We start from the raw sequence: 23694 nt of genomic DNA, 5'->3' as shown, positions 1-23694 counted from the left end.
GGAATCAAATCCCGCAGTGCCAGACGTGTTCCGCTGCTGAAGCCAGTGCATGTCCAGGCCCGTCTGAAGTTTGCCAGAGAGCACATGGATGATACAGCAGAGGATTGGGAGAATGTCATGTGGTCAGATGAAACCAAAGTAGAACTTTTTGGTATAAACTCAACTCGTCGTGTTTGGAGGAAGAAGAATACTGAGTTGCATCCCAAGAACACCATACCTACTGTGAAGCATGGGGGTGGAAACATCATGCTATGGGGCTGTTTTTCTGCCAAGGGGACAGGACGACTGATCCGTGTTAAGGACAGAATGAATGGGGCCATGTATCGTGAGATTTTGAGCTAAAACCTCCTTCCATCAGTGAGAACTTTGAAGATGAAACGAGGCTGGGTCTTCCAACATGACAATGATCCAAAACACACCGCCCGGGCAACAAAGGAGTGGCTCCGTAAGAAGCATTTGAAAGTCCTGGAGTGGCCTAGCCAGTCTCCAGACCTCAACCCCATAGAAAATCTGTGGCGGGAGTTGAAAGTCCGTGTTGCTCGGCGACAGCCCCAAAACATCACTGCTCTCGAGAAGATCTGCATGGAGGAATGGGCCAAAATACCAGCTACTGTGTGTGCAAACCTGGTAAAGACCTATAGTAAACGTTTGACCTCTGTTATTGCCAACAAAGGTTATGTTACAAAGTATTGAGTTGTATTTTTGTTATTGACCAAATACTTATTTTCCACCCTGATTTACGAATAAATTCTTTACAAATCCTACCATGTGGATTCATGGATTTTTTTTTCACATTCTGTCTCTCACAGTTGAAATGTACCTCTGGTGCAAATTACTGACCTCTGTCATCATTTTAGGTGGGGGAACTTGCACAATCGGTGGCTGACTAAATACTTTTTTGCCCCACTGTATACTAAACATCATTTTTTAGAAATAATAGAAATGATTAGAAAAGAATTTAACTTTATTGTCATTGCACACGTCACAAGTGCAAGGCAATGAAATGCAGTGGTGCCCCCTCAACTGTCCTGTGGTTTGCATCTGTTGTGGTGCCTGACATCATGAAATGTTCACACAGACCTGTTTTAAGAAGCTATTAATTAGATCTACCATCAATTTATCCTGGGTTAAAAAAATAACATGAACCGAAATGTCTTATCTTGGGGGAAAAAAAAGTGTAATGTTTTGTCCCTTTGGCTCATAAGCAAAACAATCACGCTGTCTGCCATTTCACACAAAAGCTGAGTAGCTATAGTCCTTGCTCATTTTAAATTGTGCTTGGGCTGACATTTAGTTGAATATGGACTGGCTTGAGTGTGACTTTTGAGAGGCTTTCATCTCCCAAGAGAATCAATGTTTTTGATAAAGGTTCTGATAGAAATTGCTGGGGTCTGGAGTACTGAGACTCAGGTGGAGTGCAGGATTTATCCAGAGGAGAGCCGTGATATTTCAAATCATTCCGCCGTATTAGTCGGAAGTCTGAGTGTTGTGTAGAAGTAGGAGTTGGAGCTGAGTGGGCTGGAACAATTCAGAATGGCGTTCTAGCATCTTCAGTTAATGAGTAATTAAATCTGATGAACAGGTTAATGCATGTTGGTGTTGAATGAGATGGCTTCTTAGTGTGCTGCAGCCCTGTGTTGCTTCAAGTGACAGCATAAAGATATTTGCTCAGTAATAAGAAAATAATGAGATTCCGTGCTCCACTTTCAATGCATCCCTTTTTTCTTTGCGTCCCGTGATGTGTTCATGTATGCAGACATAAAGTTGAGGTTGTGGAACTTCATCATTTAGCTAGTTACAGAAGAGGAGCAAGTATAAAGCAAGTAACATTTTTTTTTTAAGTGCAGGTAATTTCAAGTGCAACAAATATCACCAAACATAGAAAATGCTGCAAATTCAGTTTTATAAACTGAAAATTTAAAAAAAGGTCCAAGTAATCCCATAGTTCATTTTAGAGTTTTTAAATCAGATATTGTTAGGGATGGGTATCGAAACCCGGTTCTTGTTGAGAACCGGTTCCCACTGTTTCAATTCCTTGGAATTGTTTGCCATTTTTGCAAACGATTCCCTTATCGATTTCAGTCGCCCCGAATGACGTCACCACGTTGCGGAGCGTCATTTACCCGGCAGGAAACACGGCGCCAGCGGCTCAAATGCTCAAAAGTTTGGTCATACTTTACGAGAACGGATGACAACAGGGCAACTTGCAATACTTGCAAAGTAGAGATTTCATTTAAGGGAGGAAACACTGCGAATTTGCAAAAGCATTTGCTCACAAAACACGCGATAACCTTAAATGAATGTTGTGTTTTTAATTCTGCTCCGGACTCGTGAATCTCAACCCAGCAGCAGCGGTAACGTTTGCACGTCCTCTCCCGTTAATGTGGCAGGTAAACTAACAGTGCATATTATGTTAGCTGCCTTATTACAAAACCTGCTATTACTGTGCATTTAGGTGACCATGATGAGACAGAGTCTGGCTGGCTCAGATGCTGGCAGTTCTCGCTGCAGTCTACCGGTAGCATCTCCTTTCAGGCCAGGATAGACGAATGTCACCGAGCAGTGACTAAGTTTGTGGTCAAAGGCTTGAACCCATTTGCCACAGCAGATGCCCCCAATTTCACTTTGGTAAGTGAATGTGTTTAATTGTAGGCAGGGACATTACTGGATATTCTTGTGTAATTGCTACAGAATAATTTATGTTACACTTTGTTATTGCTACAGAAGAATATTTATTTTATTATTTTACATTTACAATTTTTTTTCCTGTCAAGTCAAGTCAAGTCAAGTTTATTTATAGAGCACATTTAAAAACAACCAAGGCTGACCAAAGTGCTGTACAGTAAATACAGATAAAAATACAATAGAACACAATTTCGTAAAACACCTCGCTGATCAAATAAAAAATAAATAAACAAATAAATTAAACCTTTCTAAAAGCCAATGAAAAGAGGTGAGTTTTAAGAGCAGTTTTAAAAGTTTCTAGGCTTTTGGAGAATCTGACGTGAGGAGGTAAACTGTTCCACAGTCTGGGTGCAGCCACAGCAAACGCCCTCTCTCCCTTTGTCTTTAATTTATACCTGGGAACATCTAAAAGCATCAGATCGGCTGACCTCAAAGATCTCCTGGGGCGATAAGTACTAAGGAGTTCTGACAGGTAAGAAGGTGCAGTGCCATTTAAAACCTTAAAAGCCAGCAGTAAGATTTTAAAATCAATCCTAAAAGCAACTGGGAGCCAGTGGAGAGAGCAGAGAACCGGAGTGATGTGGTCTCTTTTTTTTGAACCGGTCAACAGGCGAGCGGCAGCGTTCTGCACCAGTTGAAGGCGATGTAGACAGGAACGATCTAGGCCAGCATAGAGGGAATTACAGTAGTCCAGCCGTGAAGTAATAAAAGCATGGACCACTCTTTCTAGATCGTTCCTGCAAAGGTAAGACTTGACTTTGGCTAAAATCCGTAAATGATAAAAAGATCCCTTAACTACAGAGCTGATTTGTTTATCAAGTTTAAAAGCATTGTCAAAAATAACTCCAAGACTCTTAATGGAAGAAGTGCAAACGGAGGTTAGGGGTCCCAAAAAGTCAAGAGAGAAGTTGGGATCTTTAGGAAGCCCAAACACAATGACTTCAGTTTTGCTTTCATTAAGGTGTAAGAAGTTAAGAGTCATCCAAGTCTTAATGTCAGACAAGCAGGAGAGTAGCGGCTGCAAAGAAACATTGCAGTTTAACCTCAGAGGGAGGTAGATCTGAATATCATCGGCAAAGATGTGGAAGGACACATTATGTTTACGGAGCACATCGCCCAGAGGGAGCAAGTACAGAATAAACAACAGGGGGCCTAGTATGGACCCCTGAGGTACGCCACAGGTTCCTGGGGACCCTGTGACACCCCATTGAAGAGCCGTAGGCTGTGGATCTCTTAAGATCTCACTGTTGGGTTTGTAAGGCCATGTTACTCCTAAATTTCTATCTTGTTCAAAGAGAAGATATAAAACAAAGTTCTAAATTAATCGACCTTAGTGTTCTCCTTTTTTAAAAATAAGAATCGATAAGAGAATCGATAAAGAATCGAATCGTTAAACAGAATCGAAAATGGAATCGGAATCGTTAAAATCTCATCAATACCCATCCCTAGATATTGTGTCTGAATGTGATGTTTTTCTCAATTGCATTTTTGTGACACGTCTTGCAAAAAAACTGAAGTGTACTTTAAATACCAAGCAGTTTATTGCAGGCTAAACTGCTTAATTGGCAGTTTTGTGATAAAGTTTACAGTGACGCACTATGCTGAATTGGTTATATCTAGAGTACTGTTACTAGGTTACGTCATGGGTGGCAGAGATCAATTTATATTTAAGATAATGACACTGATTAGATTCCTTCATTGAATGCTAGTTTTTATACTTATATACTTAATATCTGGTGGTTTGAAATCAGCCATATGACCCGCACTACATCTGTTTACATTTTACTAAACTCTGCTGGCTAAATCCACAAAGAGCAGTCAGTATCAGAGCAGGAGGACAGGTCAGCTGGTGTACACTCAGTGGCCAAACTCCACTTTAACCCCTTTGAGGAATAAAAAACATTATGTACTGTAAGTTCCCAAGCTGACCGTGTCTTAATGAAGATGTGGCTCGTGCATGAATCGGCTGTTTTTTTCTGAAGGCTGCAGATACTTATTTCAGTCAGTATTACATGTTTCAAAATTCAGACATAAATCTAATATACTAACGCAGTCCCATTAATAGCTGCGTTTTGACTGACATTTCAATGGTATGTATTAGCTCTAGAAAATAAAAGCGAAGGAAAAAAGAAAACCACATGAAAGCATTGCGTGCTGCTGAGCACTGCTGAGAAAAGACACACAGACGTTTCCTTGTGTACTGATCTCGGTGTAGAAATCTAAAAAAAAAAGCCTGAATCTGTTCACTGTACAAATGAACTTGGCTGCCTGTAAGACAGCATGCATCCTTGTATGCTTCTTGTATGCCTCTCCTCCCTCCCTCCAGTACTCCACATTCACTTCTATTAAGTTCTACTCAGTGTTACTGAGGACCCCAAATATGTGAAGCACAGTTTTAAACAGAGGGTGAGGAGGTATTAAAAACCTACAAGACTGAATTAGAGTGCTGACATTGCACAGCTTTGAGCAATCCACCTGTGCAAAATATGCGCTTGTTCTGATAGTCTTCCCTTCTTATTCAAAATAAATGAATGTCCCTTTACCAACTATCACAGCCCAACATTAGACACAAAAAACATCTCAATTAAGTTTTAATACAATTAGCAGTAAACTCTGTGACAATTTTTTAGAGATCATATTTGTGTCATTATTAAGGTTGTGCAATAAAAAGGAAATTCCTAGAAATAGATGTTCAATAATTTTGGCCACAAAAATACCCCTCTGTGCCTTTCAGTCACAAAATTGACACTGGATCTTTTAGATTTCTCATCAATGCAAGAAGATGGTTTTGTGCTGGTAGAGACCCTGAGTAAATCTAACCCATAATTTCTCCAGTGTGTCCTGGGTCTGCCCCACGGCCTCTTCCCTGTTAAAGATGTCCAAAACGCCTCACTTATGAGGTGTCCAGAAGACATCCTGGCCAGATGTGAACCACCTCAAGAACTCACTTATCCATCCCACTATGCCATCCAGATGCTGCAGCTATCCATTTGTCAGTCTCCCACACCCTTAATTCCCTCACTTATGAACAAGACCTTAACATACCTGAATTCCACCACTTGAGGCAGCAACTTGATCCAACCTAGAGTAGGCACTCCTGTCTTTTCCAGCTGAGAACGACTTAGAGGTAATTCTCATCCCAGCCACTTCACACGGCAGTACAAGCTGGAGGTCATCACTCAATGGACCCAACAGAAGCACATCATAGGTGAACAGCCTGAGACTGCCAAACCCGCGACCATCCACCCTCCACCAGTTCAGCATAAATATTATGAAGAGAGTCGGTGACAAAGGGCAGCTCTGGCAGAGTCCAACATAAAGCAGGAATCAATCTGATTTATTGCCAGCAATGCAAACCAAGCTCTCGTTGCCATTGTACAGAGACCAAACAGCCCCCAACAATGGGTCCCATTCTACCAAAAGCCCCCCTCACACATCCCTGAGGGGATGTGGTCCAATGTCTTCTCCATGTCCACAAAACACATACAGACTGATTGGGCAAACTCAAGCGCACCGTCCTCTCTAGCACTCTCGCGGGAAGGTTGAGGAATGTGAGCCTTCTGAAAGAAAAGGAAAACTTTTGAAGTTAATATTCTATTAAACTTTTAATTTAACAACCACGTCACTACAGTTGAAATAAATTACTAAATAAAAATAACATTAACTTTCTATCATAGGGGGAAATCCTCACTTAATCAATTACTTGTGTGTTTGTGTCAGGGAGGATAAGACTACGATCGTGCTTCCTGCCGTCCTGCACTAAGCAAATATTTTAGCTGTCTTGTGTGTATTTTATCACACTGTTGCAAAAGACGTAGCTGCAGTGTCATCTGCCTAGTTGTCTACCACTAATGAGATATTCATTTACTTTGTTTTATAAAGTAAATAAAGTATTTGTGACGCACACTGCTTATGCCATTACACGGGAAAATGCAGTGGATCACATGAATATTAAAATACATTTTTTTATTGCTTTAGAATCAATAAGTAATCAATAAGTAATTTAGTATGACCAATAGGAGAGGAGCGTTGTCTGAAGGAACTTTGGTAAGATGTGATGAGATTTCTTTTTCCTGTTTGTGCTGTTGTCCTTTTCCCCTGGCACAGAGACCAGAGCTTTTTTCCTTACTCAGATTTGAGCTCCTTTTTAATCGTACTATGATTGGAAAACAGTCATTATTCGCATTTTAACAGTTTTTCTGCTATGACTTATTGATCTGGGAAGTTTAAATCTGTAAATATTGTTCCAGCTTCAACAAGTAGGGGGCGATCGTGGCTCAAGAGTTGGGAGTTCGCCTTGTAATCGGAAGGGTGCCGGTTCGAGCCCCGGCTTGGACAGTCTCGGTTGTTGTGTCCTTGGGCAAGACACTTCACCCGTTGCCTACTGGTGGTGGTCAGAGGGCCTGGTGGCGCCAGTGTCCGGCAGCCTCGCCTCTGTCAGTGCGCCCCAGGGTGGCTGTGGCTACAATGTAGCTTGCCATCACCAGTGTGTGAATGTGTGTATGAATGGGTGGATGACTGGATGTATAAAGCGCTTTGGGGACCTTAGGGACTAGTAAAGCGCTATATAAATACAGGCCATTTTACCAAGTTAGAAAACCCCTCTACTGTACCTGCTACACACATCCTACCAGCAGTGCATATGGCTGATTTTTGCTTTTGTGTGTATTTAAGTCTCAGTCTTTACTGCTGGTTTGAAGTTAAACAAAAAAGTCAAGAGCAAAGAGCAACAACAACAAAGAAGGTGAGATAATTCATTCAACATCTAACTGGTCTTCCTTTTTGCACAGAGAGCAGCTGCACACTATTCCTCTAATGAGGTTATTCGCTGCCAGGCTATGGTGACGGACAGGTTGAAATTGTATGTAGTCTGTGGATTGTGTTTTTAATTTGTGTTTCACTGACGACCTCATACCTTGTATAATATCAGGCACACTGTTATTTCTAAGAAGGTTTGATGGCCCGGGAGAAAAAGCAAAATATGAAAGCCCCAGAAGTCTTGAAATGTGAGAGAAAGTTAAGGAAAGCAGGAGTGTATTCATGCATATATGGATAGCCTTACTCTTATCGTCTCTAGGAGCCTCCACTCTCTGTGTCTTCTTAGTCGTTTTGGCAGAGGGTGAACAATTTCCAGGTCATAGCGAGGACACAAAGAAGCACAAGCATAATGTAAAGCACGTGGTGTCAAACTGACTCAAACTTCATGTCAAGGATCATTAAGGGTGAGGAGAAATGTGTCACCTCCTACAACCACTGAACAGACAACAGTCTTTAGTGGAAGAGCCCACAGTTTATAGTCCTAATGCAGATCAGGTCAAGAGTGCAACCAGGAGCATCCTTGTCATTTTTCTATATTCACGGGGTTGTGCACTATGAATGCATCCCCCCAGGGTGAGACTGTCAGTGCAGAGGTCCACGCTAAGGTCTTGAGGCATCAGAGGGAGAACAATTGGCACAAATGACCTGAACTGTCAGACAGTCAGCATGCATTTAATAATGTCACGTTTTACAAGTCAGTGGAAGCTGAAGTGGATTAAATGGACTATTCAGTGTGCTCGCATTTGAACAACACAGTCAAGGGTTACAATTCACACCTGCCAAACATACACAAAAACAACGTGTTGGTCTTTAATGACTAGAAACCCAAAACAACACAACTGTATCACGATAGCCTTTAACAACAACACTCGTTCTAACACGTCAGCAACAAATATTTTACTTGAATCTAGCAATACTCTAAATTCTGAGGTGGAACTGCAAAAAATGCTTGCGTGACTGATACCATTTCTCAGGAACATAATGACATACAACACAGGGTGAGACAGGTTTGTTATGTCTAACTAACTTTGAGTTCATGGCCCGGCCCAATTATCCACACCATTAATTCTTATCATGTTTTCTAACAACATCTACTGCTGAAGAACGTAAGAGAGGGAAAAAGCAACAGAAAAAAGAAAACATTTTAGTTTACGGCTAATTGGGGTGGTTCTTAGTATTTTCTAGCTGAATATTTTTTAGTTCAAGGAATGTCAGAACTTTGGGGTATTTTAACTTTGATTTGATCAACAATTGAAGGAATATAATTATCTCACGACTCAAATCTAGCCAACCTCTAATGGAGAGTACATGGCATTGTGAAACCTGGTATGTAACAAGTGCACGGATCTTCATATGAGTGATGATTATGTATATTATTATATTATGATAATAATACTGTGGTGAAAACCAAAACCCTCACAAAAAACAGTTTTTAACAAAAACTCCTTAAAATAGAAAAAAGAATTTCTATTTTAATTTAATCCTCTGGAGTCAATGCACACACCAGTCCAAATCACATGACCGATTTGAGATGACCTAGCACAGCCTCACTAAAGTGCAGACTCCAGACTGTATACTAGTTTTTAATACTTGTAGTTATGTGGATTTTTTTTGACAGTTTGATGCACATAAATCCTACACTGCAAAAATAAATAGCCAACAAGCTTATGTCCTCTGTTGTGACAGTAACTGTAAATAACACAGAAGCTTTTTAGATCCCATGCAAAATAATACAAAATTAAAAATGTTCGGAGTCACGCTTAGTGTTATATTTTCGGTCATCTCAGTAGATATTTGGGATTTGAGTTTGTTTTAGTTTGATATTGCGATGCACAATTCTCTACTTAACTTAGAGGGTTAGTATGATGACTTGGACTTTAGTGGGTTAAAAAATATTAAATAAGAAAATTGAGAAATTTCAGATGCATTTTTTTTTAGATAAATGATTAAAGGTAGGTGTAATAGTGGGGCAATCGTGGCTCAAGAGTTGGCAGTTCGTTTTGTAATCGGAAGGTTGCTGCTTTGAGTCCCAGCTCCGACAGTCTCGGTCGTTGTGTCCTTGGGCAAGACACTTCACCCGTTGCCTACTGGTGGTGGTCAGAGGGCCCGGTGGCGCCAGCGTCCGGCAGCCTCGCCTCTGTCAGTGCGCCCCAGGGCAGCTGTGGCCACAATGTAGCTTTCCATCACCAGTGTGTGAATGGATGAATGACTGAATGTAGTGTAAAGCACTTTGGGGTCCTTAGGGACTAAGTAAAGCGCTATACAAATACAGGCCATTTACCAGTTTACCATTTAATAAATTGAAGTGTCTGCCAAAAATTATGCCTCTTTGTTCCCATTTCAGTTATGCAGCTCCTGATTTTTGTAACATGGTATGCAAAGGCACAAGTGCATGAGTAAGTACATTTCTAGATTTGGAGCACATATAAATACAGGATCATAAGAGTTCCCAAATGGTACAAAACGTGATTGCAGTGACATCAGAAGAGCGGTGTTCTGCAGAATTTTTACTAACATATACAGGGCTTAATTTATCTACAAAACCACAAATACTTTAGAAATTTGTCAAAAATGTTTTTAAAACTAAAAATTATGTTGTTATTCATTAGGCAAAAAAAAATGTTCACTTTTTTTCAATAAAATTTCAGCCAGCACATTAGACTTCTCTGAAAAGTGAGAAATTAGTCAAGCGCAACATATATATTGAAAAATGAGATTCTAGGTTCTCTTGTTGGCAGAGTTTGGACCAAATCCCTCAGATGTGGGAAAAGGAAGAATTTCAGAGACCAGATTGATGCAGAGCAGCATCGAGCTGTGTGTCTGAGGTATGTGTTCAGTGTACCTGTACATAAGCGACAAATGCACTTGTTGCCAAATGCAGTGGTCTGATTGGACAAATGTGTTCTGAAAACTTGATCCAACTTGATAAAAAAAAAAAATTTGCTGCAAATTTGTCCTTGTTAGGTACTGGGTGTGAACTGCTGCATTAAGAACAAGTAAATCTGTCATGGTCCGCGGCCCGGCGTCTGAGGTGCTGATGGGATGCCCACTCCCGTGGGCGTGGCCGCTGACTCCACACCTGCATCCCATCCCAGGCGATCACCAGGTGGGACCATTTAATCCTGCCCAGCCTGCTGCTCCACGCCAGTCCGTAATCGTCCTTCAGCGGTAACGCACACCTACGGGAAAGTCCTTAGGCAATCCTATCCGTGTGAACTAGTACTAACTCTGCCTTGTATACCCAGATCACTGCTCGGCGTGTTTTGAGTCACCAGCCTGTCCACCTGCCTGTCCAGAATTTGGATCACGATCAACCCCAGCCGCCTCGCCCTTTCTGGAGCTTCTCCCCACGGACCCTCACCCCTCCCTCCGGTTCCCTTGGCCCCGCTATCATCGTAAGACGCGTACACTACCTCCCCTCGTATGCTGCCGGTTTACCCGCACCCCAATAATCCTTTTTTCTTTTTCTGTTTCAGCCTCCCACGGTCCCGCTCTCGGCGTTTCCTGCGCGATTCTTCTCCCGGTCCCTCGGTTTCTCTGGTTCCGTGCGTTTTCTCCCTTCTACTCTCCCGGGACACTCTCAGTTATAATAAAGTTTATTTTTTCTCTCGTACCGCTGTGTGTGTGTTCTGCTCCTGGGTCCAGCTTGTGTGTTGAACTTCGGTTCTTGACAGTACGGACTGGCCAGTATGGACCCAGCAGATCCACTCCGCTCCGCCATTAATAAGCAGGGCGCTATTCTCGGTTGCCACGACCAGCAGCTTCAATCGCTCCAGGACCGCTACCAAGAGCTCAGTGACACTCGGGAACAGCTGCGAACCAAGCCGCCCGATCCCGTGCCCCACGGCGTTTCGCCTCCGCCTTTGGAGCCCTTCCACGGGGAGTTAGACCTGTGTGGGGGGTTCCTTTTTCAATGCTCCCTGTTCTTCAGCCGCACGCCACACGCCTTCCCCACGGATGCAGCTAAAATCTCCTATTTTGTAGGTTTATTACGGGGACGTGCTTTAACGTGGGCTGAGGCCTATTTAACATCTCACTCCATTCGTGATTGCGATTACGATGATTTCCTGGAGGAGTTCCGGGCTACGTTCTCCCCTCCGGTCTCGGAAGATGACGCCACACAGAAGTTGCTGGGGCTCCGTCAGGGGCGGCGCAGTATCGCGGAGTACCTAGTCAAGTTTCGTACCAGAGCGGTCGCCGTGGGTTGGCCCGATTCAGCTCTCCGTGGGGTTTTTTTACGGTCACTAACCGACCAGATGAAGGACCAACTAGCTTTTCACGAAGAGACTAAATCCTTCGAAGAATTGGCTTCCCTCGCCCGTAGGATCGATAGACGCCTGCGGGAGAGGGATGCCGAGCGGCGGCTTAAACCTATGGGCTCCGTATTGCGCCCCGGGATCAGTGTTTCTCCGCCCACGCCCACGGCTGCGTGTGCGCGCTCTCCGTCGCCTCCCCCGCCCGAACCCATGCAGATCGGACGCTCTCGGCTTTCTCCGGAGGAGAGGGAACGCCGATTTCGGGCTGGAGAATGCCTGTACTGTGGGAGGCCCGGTCACCGCATCGCTGTCTGCCCGGTCCGCCCAAACGACCCGGCCCACCGGTAAGTCCGGGGATACGGGTGGGCAGCACGTTAAGCACTACTAGACCCCGATTATTACTGTCCGTTACCCTCGTAACTAATAACCAGACCTTTACATGCTCCGCGCTGGTAGACTCCGGGGCAGAACAGAATCTTATGGATGAGAGACTGGCTAAGAAATTAGCTGTGTCCCTCACGCCACTCGAGCCGCCCATCCCTGCGTCCACGTTGAATAATCAAGTGTTTGCTTATATCACCCACCAAACTGCACCCGTACAGTTAGTCACATCAGGGAATCACCAGGAGCAGCTTTCCTTTTTCACTTTTCCCGCTCCTGACACCCCGCTTATCTTAGGTTACCCCTGGCTACAGAAACATAACCCTCGCATCGATTGGGCCGGAAAGAGGATCGCGAGCTGGAGTGTGTTCTGTCTGGCGAACTGTTTGGGGTCGGCCGTTCCCTCCGCCTCAACGAAACGAAATTCAACGCCGCCACCCGCACCGGACCTCTCTTCCGTGCCCCCCGAATATCACGATCTTCGGCAGGTGTTCAGTAAGGACGAGGCGCTCTCACTACCTCCTCACCGTCCTTATGACTGTGCCATTGATTTACTCCCGGGAGCTTCGCTGCCCTCTAGCAGACTGTATAACCTGTCTCGCCCCGAAAGAGAAACCATGGAGAATTACATCCAGGAGTCGCTAGCGGCAGGACGAATCAGGCCGTCGTCCTCCCCTGTCGCTGCGGGTTTTTTCTTTGTGGGAAAGAAGGACGGGACGCTTCGCCCCTGCATCGATTACCGGGGTCTTAACGACATCACCATCAAGAATAAATATCCCCTCCCACTAATTAATTCTATTTTTGACTCACTCCAGGAAGCCACAGTCTTCACCAAGCTGGATCTGCGGAACGCCTATCACCTGGTTCGAATACGTGAGGGTGATGAGTGGAAGACCGCCTTCAACACCCCACTGGGGCATTTCGAATATCTGGTGATGCCGTTTGGACTAACCAACGCCCCGGCGGTTTTTCAAGCTCTAGTCAACGACGTGTTACGGGACTTCCTAAATGTGTTTGTTTTCGTATACCTAGATGACATTCTGATCTTTTCCAAAACACCCGAAGAACATCACATCCATGTGAGAAGCGTACTACAACGGCTGCTCGAAAACAGGTTGTACGTCAAGGCGGAAAAATGTGAGTTCCACGTTTCATCCATCTCCTTCTTGGGCTACATTCTAGCAGGTGGGCAGGTGAAGACCGACCCGGTGAAAGTCAAGGCAGTGTTGGAATGGCCGGTTCCGGAGTCACGGAAGAAGCTTCAGAGCTTCCTGGGGTTTGCGAACTTTTACCGCCGCTTCATCCGGAACTACAGCCAGGTGGCAGCGCCGCTCACCCAGCTCACCTCACCCAAAGTGCCCTTCACCTGGTCCCCTGAAGCCCACGCAGCCTTCGCTAAGTTAAAACGGTTATTCACTTCCACACCCATCCTAACCCACCCAGACGCTGCTAAGCAGTTTGTTGTAGAAGTTGACGCGTCTGATGCGGGAGTGGGAGCGGTTCTCTCCCAGCGGTCTGGGCCTCTGAATAAGCTCCGGCCATGCGCCTTCTTCTCACGCCGACTCACCCCCGCAGAGAAGAATTATGACATCGGCGACAGGGAACTGCTAGCTGTTAAACTCGCTTTAGAGGAATGGCGCCACTGGCTGGAGGGGGCCGCTCAGCCCTTCCTCATCTGGACAGACCATAAGAACCTCCTGTACCTGAGAACCGCCAAGAGGTTGAATCCATGCCAAGCTCGCTGGTCCCTATTCTTCGCCCGCTTCAACTTCACGCTCTCCTATTGTCCAGGATCGCGGAACACCAAGCCCTACAGCGAAGCGACTCCCCCCGCCACCATCCTACCCGCCACCTGCGTGGTGGGCGCCCTCACCTGGGAAATAGAGGAGACCATTCGCCGAGCTCTCCCGGGAGACCCCGATCCAGGGACCGGACCACCCGGACGGCGCTTCGTTCCTGCTGCCGCCCGTGGAGCTGTCATCCACTGGATCCACACAGCACGATTCACGTGCCACCCAGGCGTGAACAGAACGACGCACCTCCTCAAGAAACATTTTTGGTGGAAAACGCTAATAAGGGACGTGAGGGACTATGTGTCTGCCTGTGCCGTCTGCGCCCGTAATAAGTCATCCACCCAGCTCCACCAGGCCAGCTCCACCCGCTCACTACACCCCACCGGCCCTGGTCTCACATCTCCCTCGACTTTGTTACCGGTCTCCCTGCCTCGTCCGGAAAGCGTGTCATTCTCACCGTTGTAGATCGGTTTTCCAAGGCCGCTCACTTCATCCCGCTACCCAAGCTGCCCTCAGCCGCTGAGACTGCCCAGTCGTTGGTTGCTAATGTGTTCAGGCTCCACGGAATCCCCTTGGAAATTGTCTCCGATCGAGGTCCCCAGTTCACCTCACAGGTGTGGAAGACCTTCTGTTCCGCTCTCGGCGCCAAGGTTAACCTAAGCTCCGGCTTCCACCCGCAATCCAACGGACAGACTGAACGTCTCAATCAAGAACTGGAGACTATGCTACGGTGCGTGGCCAGTCAAAACCCCTCCTCTTGGGTTACCTACCTGCCCTGGGTGGAGTACGCCCACAACACTCTAACCTCGTCCTCCACCGGTCTATCACCTTTCGAGGCGTCTCTCGGATATCAGCCTCCGCTCTTCCCTGAAGAGGACTTGACTCTCTCCGTCCCGTCGGCTCCACACCACCTTCGGCGCTGCCAACGTGTATGGCGCAGCGTTCGCAGCGCCCTCCTGCGTGCGAAGGAACGACATGCGCACTACGCCGATCGTCGCCGCGCCCCAGCCCCTGACTACCAGCCGGGACAGAAGGTTTGGTTGGCTGCTGGGAACATCCCACTCCGGGGCACGTCCCGCAAACTGGCTCCCCGTTTCATCGGGCCATACGAGGTGGGCTGAGTCATCAACCCGGTGGCGGTCAGGCTTCGGCTTCCAGCCTCCCGGCGTGTGCACCCCACGTTCCATGTGTCTCAGCTTAAACCAGTCCGCCTCAGCCCCCTGTGCCCTCCTTCCGCGCCCCCTCCTCCCGCCCGGCTCGTCGGCGGCCATCCGGCCTATGCGGTCCGGCGTATCCTGGATGCGCGCCGGCGCGGGCGCGGCTGGCAGTATCTCGTGGATTGGGAGGGGTACGGCCCCGAGGACCGCCTCTGGGTCCCGCGCTCCTTCGTTCTGGACCCTCGCCTCATCTCTGCTTTCCATGCTTCTCTCCGCAGGCGGGGTCCCGGCCTGTCGCCTGGGGGCGACTCTTGAGGGGGGGGTACTGTCATGGTCCGCGGCCCGGCGTCTGAGGTGCTGATGGGATGCCCACTCCCGTGGGCGTGGCCGCTGACTCCACACCTGCATCCCATCCCAGGCGATCACCAGGTGGGACCATTTAATCCTGCCCAGCCTGCTGCTCCACGCCAGTCCGTAATCGTCCTTCAGCGGTAACGCACACCTACGGGAAAGTCCTTAGGCAATCCTATCCGTGTGAACTAGTACTAACTCTGCCTTGTATACCCAGATCACTGCTCGGCGTGTTTTGAGTCACCAGCCTGTCCACCTGCCTGTCCAGAATTTGGATCACGATCAACCCCAGCCGCCTTGCCCTTTCTGGAGCTTCTCCCCACGGACCCTCACCCCTCCCTCCGGTTCCCTTGGCCCCGCTATCATCGTAAGACGCGTACACTACCTCCCCTCGTATGCTGCCGGTTTACCCGCACCCCAATAATCCTTTTTTCTTTTTCTGTTTCAGCCTCCCACGGTCCCGCTCTCGGCGTTTCCTGCGCGATTCTTCTCCCGGTCCCTCGGTTTCTCTGGTTCCGTGCGTTTTCTCCCTTCTACTCTCCCGGGACACTCTCAGTTATAATAAAGTTTATTTTTTCTCTCGTACCGCTGTGTGTGTGTTCTGCTCCTGGGTCCAGCTTGTGTGTTGAACTTCGGTTCTTGACAAAATCTGAAAATAATTTTAATGCAGAAAATATTTGCATGAATTTTACACATCCAGTGTGTAGAGGTCTTTACCTTCCTCTCTCTCCTTCTGACCAAAAAAATGAAGGAAACATGTTTCATGTTTTTGTGTGATTTTGAATTCCAATTTTGTTCCCACTGACCATTGTTACATTACTTTGTTCTCGTGGTGTATTTCAGTAAAGACTTTCAACTTTAATATTTGATTCAAGATCTAATGTGAGATTTAAATGTTCCCTTAATTGTTTTTGGCGAGTAAACTGCCAGGATCACAAATCCAAATTTCACTTCTATTCACAGCAGTTCCTGGAAGTTCACTGTGCTGCTTTCAAATTACCATCAAGAGTTGCTAACCTGCATTTCCAGAACAATTTACACTGCTTCTCACTGAGCCTACTTTTCATGGAGTGTAAGGATTAGGACCTGGATCAGGTTTGGTCCAGAGTATGCTATCAGACTAATGGCATATTCTCCCAAAAAGGTTACTTGGAGCTTTGTTAGAGCTTATGATGAGCAAATGTGCTCTAAAGAAATAACTTTTCCAGCTCGTTTGTGTTCACAGATGGGTAATGTAGTAAGTTATAAAAGGAAGCAAGGTTGTTTTAAGTTTTAGACTGTTGTAATTCCTTCTTATCAGTCTGCTGTAAATGCCCTTAAAAGCCTTCAGTTGAACCAAATTGCCACAGCAAGAGTCCTATCAGAGACTAGAAAGAGACATCATGTTCTTCCTCTTTTTAAAATCCTTCTTCTCGCATTCAAAGCCTTGAATAATCAAACACCATCTTTTAAAGACATTTAGTATTACATTATCCCAGTAAAGCACTTTGCTGTCAGACTGTGAGCTTACTTGTGGTTCTTAGAGTTTCTGAAAGTAGAACTAGAAGCAGACCTATCAGGTCCAGCTTCCAGTTTGGATTCGGGAGACAGATACCCTCTCTGCTTATGAGATTCTGTTTAAAACTTTCCTTTTTTGATAAAGCTTATCATTATTAGAGGGTATAGGGTAGGATCAGGTGATTTTGAACGATCCCTTAGTTATGGTGCTGTAGGCTCAGGCTGCAGGGGGACCTTCCCATGATACACTGAGCATTTCTTTTCCACTCACCTCTTTTCACTTCCCATGTATTTACTTGCTATTTTTCAGTTTCATTAACTTGGACCTTAAGTTTTTGTCCATGACTTGTGTTGGTATTGTCCTGGTCTCTCTATAATTTTTACTGTTTTTACTCTTCCCTCAACTGATTCTGTTGGAGGTTTGTTTCTGTTAAAGTCGAGTTCTCCCCAAAGCCACATGTTTGTTCACAGAGGAGCATCTGATAGTTGATTTTCTCTCTAATTTTGAGTGTCTTTATTTTGCATTATGAAGCAAACTAAAAAGGTGTTTTTAATAAATGGTGGTAGATAAAGTGGGGTCTTTCCACGCTTGTGTTCGGGTTTGCACTGCCTAGCCCTGCAAACCCGAACACAAGCGTGGAAAGACCGGCTCTCCGAAAACGGCATGCGCCTAAACATCAAGAAGACTGAGTACCTTGAATGCGGCCCCCGGACCAACAGTGCCATCACTATCGATGGCGAGCCGCTGACTAAAGTTGCCCAATTCAAGTACCTCGGGTCCCTTGTCACCTCGGACTGCGAAACTCTACCAGACGCCAGACTCCGTGTCAACACAGCGTGGATGAAGTGGCATCAGGTCAGTGGAGTCTTATGCGACAGGAGAATGCCAATCTATCTTAAGGCGAAAGTCTATAAGGTGATTGTGCGTCTTTACAGAAACTCTCTAAATCCTTTAGGTTTCTTTGCTGCTGCTTGGCAACTCTGAATTGAAAATAAAATTAAACTGAGGTGAAGAACAGTCACAGTAGTGTTTAGCTGAGTTGTTTAAACCCACCATAAGGAGGTTTGACCTTTGGAGAGCACTTGCTAATATAAAATTATATGCATATCTAACCTCTATAACCTCTAACTAGGGTAGTAAATAGGATTGTTATTAAAATAAGCGCTAATCACAAAAACCAAGCATGCAGTAACTGGTTATAATTACGGAGCCATTGCTCCAATGGCTCCGTAATTATAACCAGTTATTAAGTTATTATTACATTATTAAGTGCTTTTGTCAATAATATTACATACAAACAAAACTCAAAGCTGTCTCTAAAACTTATTATTCTTTCCACTATTTAAAATACTGTAATAATGGAATTACCGAAAGCTGTACTAAAATTGACATAAATATGATTAATATAAAATTACAAAAATAATAACGTAAATGCATACTCTAATTCTAAAAAGGAAATAAGAGAAAATAATATGTGTGCAAATGCATGCACTGGTTGACCAACGAGTCAGATTTTAAAACGTTTTGTTTAGACTGAGTGGATCCATTATGCATAACATATCCATTTTTTCTTTCTCTTTGTGAGAGGCCATATTCTAACAAAATTACATTTTATTCCTTCCATAAGTTTCCCTCATTTTAAATAGTCTTAGGGATTGGATTTTAAGACCTAACAGTTAAAACTGTCACTGAAAATCTCTTCTCATATATCCCCCTGAAGCTTAAAATACAGATCATTGTTCTCCTTGAACAGTGCTAAGGTTTAAAAGCAGCAATAGCATATAGGTGACCCCTTCTATATGCTCATTGTAATCACATTCACTGACCACTTCATTGTGTTGTACTGGAACTTTTCCACTGCTCATTAACACAAACATCTAATCAGCTAATCACATGGCAGTAACACAATGCATTTAAATGACCTGCTAAAGTTCAAACCAAACAAGAAGTTGGGGAAGAAAGGTGATTGAGGTGACTTTGATTGTTGCTGGTTCCAGATGGGCTAGTCCAAATATTTCAGAAACTGCTGATCCACCAGGATCTTCCCAAACATCTGTAGGATTTACAGAGAGTGGTCACGCACAGAGAAAATATCCAGTGAACCACAGTTCTTTGGCTGAAAATCCCTTGTTCATACCAGAGGTGAAATGAGAATGCCTGGACTGCTTCAAGCTGATAGGAAGGCAACAGTGACTCCAATAACCTCACATTACAAGGAGCCTTTGCAGAAGAGCATCTCTTGCACAATGTGGTAATTTGAAGTGGCAGAAGACCACACCAGCTGCCACTCCTGTCAGCTAATAACAATACAAAACGGTGGTTACAGGTCACACAGGCTCCACAAAAAGATTAGAAAAATGTTATGTGGGCTGATGAGTCTTGATTGATCCTGCAATATTCTGATGGTTGGGAGAGAATTTACCATAAACACTATAGAAGCATGTTTCCATTCTGCCTTGCAGGCTGGTGGTGCTATAGTGGTGTGAGGGATATTTTCTTGGCACTTTCAGCACCTTAGAGCCAACTAAGCATTGCTAAAACACTGCAGCCTGCCCAAGTATTGTTGCTGACCATGTCCATCCATTTAGGATCACAGTGTATCCATCCCTTGGATGCTTTAAGCAGGATAACGTCACGTGTCCAAACTTCAAATCAGCTCAAACTGGTTTCTTAAACATGACAATGAGTTTACTGGACTCAAATGGACTGCACAGTTACCATATCTCAATATAGCTAAGCACCTTTGGGAAGTTTTAGTACAGGACTTTTGCATTATGGATGTGCAGAAAGCAAATTTGCAGAAACTGTGTGATGGTATCATGTCAATATATATAACAAAATCTCTAAGGAATGTTTCCAGCATGTTGTTGATATTAAGAATTAAGCCAGTAACCAGTGGTATCCAACCATGTTAACCCAGCAGGGCATAAAAACTGCACAAGTAGATTGAACAGCTGAATGTTGTCTTATGGGTGGATCTTTAAATGGTATATGTATAACTGCTGATTTCCTTCATACTTGCCTTAGGTATCGTGCCTACATTTGTTGTAGATATTTGTATCACCCCATTGTTCCTTTTGACTTCCCCAGATTCTTCCATTCACACAGCATAATTGCTTATATATTTAAAATGACTAAGGACAAAACCTGATGGGATTAGCACTCCCAAAAACCAAGATCCAGTGCTTGGTTCCATTTTAGGCCAGCATCATGGTTCATCACTGTTACTCCACAGCAAGAAAATTTCTGTTTTGAAACTCCTCATCATCCATGACCTTTCTGTCTTTACATGTTTTCCCTGTTTCCTCTGAGTAATCTTCCTCACGAAATCCAAAGACTTGCCACCAAGGGTAGCTGGTACTAGTAAATTATGAAACAGGTTTGGATGTCAGAATGTTAATATGTCTGTGAAGGTTCTCAGTCATCCAGGTCATCGTAGTCAAAGGAGCTTGCAAAGAAAAGCGTCTGGACTTCTTTAAGTTGCTTGAAGACGTTTCACCTCTCATCCGAGAAGCTTCTTCAGTTCTAAGGTCAAATGGTGGAGAGTCCCAGATATAAACCTAGTGGGAGTAACCCCCCACAGAGGGACAAAAGGACCCCCTGATGATCCTCTAATCGCCTGAGCCAAGGTGTGAAACTGGGCGTGGGTCCCAATCAGCCAGAGTTTCGGGTATGTTCATTGTGAAACCTGGCCCCACCTTATCATGCGAATTCCTGAGGTCAGATGGCCCAGGATGTGAGTGGGCGTTAAGGTGTCTGGGAAGGGATCTCAAAACTGTATTATGTTATGTCAGAATGTTAACTTGTTTTTCTTCATTAACCCTGTGATGAACATGATGTGCTAACACTAACAACACTAAGAGGTGCTGGTGTTGTGTTTTTTTCTTATAAAATGGTTTATAAAACTCTTTGTTTTTTATGAGTTTATGCAGAACACCACAAATATTGCTGAAGCATCACAGGAAAGTGGTAGTGTTAAGAACTACTTGTTAAGGAAGGGAAACTAAATTTCCTACAGCTCTGCATTAATTCTCCCAGACATATCCATATGCCTTACAAATATACAGTGAATGACTCAAATGTTAGTTATATACTGTCACATCCCACATTTCTTCAGCTGCCCAATTTTTTCCCAGATGGCATCCCACCTTGTTAGTTCAGATTTTACAAGAGAATTCTGTTATTTTAAATGGTCCCTATCACCAGTGCATTTTGATATTGAGTCTGCCTTGATCTTCTGCATTGTGGTCTTTTTATTGTGCCTTTAAAGACACAACATTGTGCAGAGATCTGCTGTTGACCTTCAAGAGCACTGTTGTTTTGCTGGACAGAGAGGTGGATGTGTGCATGTCAAGTAAAAGAACAAGGAACAGGTCGCAAAACGCTTCATGGAGGGCATTTCAGGTTGAATCGTTTTCTTTTGCCAACTGGACTTTCAGTTAAGTTTGAACTTGGGTTCAAGTTCTGCACGTGAGTCAAGTCTTATTCAATCCAGAAGCATGCAGCAGTGCTGGACAATAGTCTCCTCACCCCACTAATAGATCTTAGACAATCTCCAGTGATTGGTCCTGCACTAGTAAGAGTGTTGATAGGATATGTGTAAAGGAAATATGAACAAAGCAAAATTTTACATTCGTTTTTCAGCTGTCGCTCAAATGTCTTGCACTGGCAGGTATTTGATTAAATTCCCTTGGAAAGTCTGTTTAGTCTGAATTCAATTTTTGTCAGGCTACAGGCTTGTTTCTTAGAAATCAAATTTACATATGTTTGGCTATACAAAGGTATTTGTTGTCTTTTGCTGCTAAGACAGAATCAGCACAATGCGAATTACAAAATGATGACCATGGCTATATTTGCAGAGCACTGTTTCACGTTTGACTCACTGCATGCTGGACAAGCTCTGATGGTACTTTTCTGTGTTCATAATGGTTGAAATGCATCCCCCAACAATGACAGAGGCTTCACAGTGTTTTACGCATGGTTGTCCTAGGTTGTCCTTACGCATAGGCTCCTCTATAGCCTACATAAACGTGAAGACATCAGGGCAGCACATAGAGAGAGAAGGACGGCAAACAGCAAACAACAGTGGAGGAGACAGTGAATTGAACCAAAACATGAACTCAACATTGAATTTGATTTTTAGTGCAGTTCAGTCCTTTTCTCCCTCTTTCCCTTCTTTAAGAATGGCTTCCTGCCTTTCATTCATCCACTGAGACTATTCCTAATAAAGGTTCAGCAAACTGTAGCTAGAACAACTTAAGGTCCTGTCTCAGGTCTTTGCTGGACTTTTTCCCTTATTTCTTAAGGTCATGACTTTCAGATACTATTCATCTGCTATAGGTAGTTTTTAGCCGTTCCTTTGTCCTGACTAGGGATGGGTATCGTTTAGGTTTTATCCAATACCGGTGCCAAACCGGTACTTTTGAAACGGTGCCGGTGCTTAAACGGTGCTCAAACCGGTGCTTAAAGAATGGAGAACACAAAATTGGTCCAAAAACCTCTCATGTTCAGCTGTTTTTTTTGTAAAAAGATAACAATGTTAGCCTTTTCTGCAGCTATGGGGCATATATGGTATCACTCTTGGCTGGAAGCAGTGCTTAAACAATGGAAAAAACACAAACTTTGTCCAAAAACCTCTCATGTTTAGCTGTTTTCCACTTTTTCTTTGGTCATTTTAGCCTTTTTGGCCAGGGTGAAGGGAGTATCTGTCATCAAACAAGAAGACAGCCGCATGTAGCTACGACTGTGTTTGCTAGTTCACCTTACATGCATTAATGTAATAACGTGGTTAGCCTACTCAACGTAAATTACACACGAACAACATTAAGCTACTCACGCAGAGAAGAACGGCTGCTGCTGCCGTCATCATCCGTCATCATTTCTGCTACACTGGCAGGGCTACGGGCCAGGACTCTCCTCTTCGGGTTTTTGGGGGATGTTGCTAACTCCGGGTCCGATAACAGGCAACCCACACGCAGTGGATGTGCCCGATGTGAGGTCTCGCAGCAAGCTATCAAATACGGCGCATTTCTCAGCTTTAAAAAAAAAACGCTATGCGTCGCCAGGTGTTTCATCATATTTGAGGTGTTACCTCCTTTGCACAGTGTCACAGTATCAGCTTAAAGCACTTGTTGCAGGCTGCTGAGTTTTTATTTTGCTGTGAAGTACAGCCAGACTTTTGACCACTTCGCTTTGGGCATTTTTAATCTGTAGCTCTGCTCTAAAAGAACGTACGTACCTGGGTCCGCCTACTATCCTCAGAAACGTAAAATGATTGGCTAGAATCTAAAGTGTATCACAGCTCAGGAAAAAAAAGCACCAAAATAAAGCACCGAAATGTGCGCTGCTTTTCGGTCTGGTTACTACCGTTTATGTCAGAACCGGTGCCATCACGGCACCGGATACCGGTACCCATCCCTAGTCCTGACACTTGCACAGATTCCTCACTGTACACCATGCCAAGATATGCAAAGACTTTGGCTAATAGCCTTTTGGGAATCACCTCGTTGTTGCAGTAATTTTATTTTATGCTTGTCAAACTGTGTTATATTTGGCATGTTTAATAGAATCAACTAAAGAATGGAAACAAACTGTCGTTTTGTGACAGGCTGCTAATAACTAAAGCTACAGAATCACAAAAATTATAAATTGGTTCTTTGCTAAGTTGTCTATTACGCATAGACACAACAGTGGTTCATCCTTTGGGCTATAGTTCCCTTTGTGGTGCTTGAATAACTCATAGGTCAGTGTTAAGG

The sequence above is a fragment of the Diplotaxodon limnothrissa genome, linkage group LG1, assembly GCF_057381915.1.
Source record: "Diplotaxodon limnothrissa isolate DT_005_m linkage group LG1, D_limnothrissa_male_GT1.1, whole genome shotgun sequence".
Lineage (NCBI taxonomy): Eukaryota > Metazoa > Chordata > Actinopteri > Cichliformes > Cichlidae > Diplotaxodon > Diplotaxodon limnothrissa.
This window is presented reverse-complemented; position numbering follows the sequence as displayed.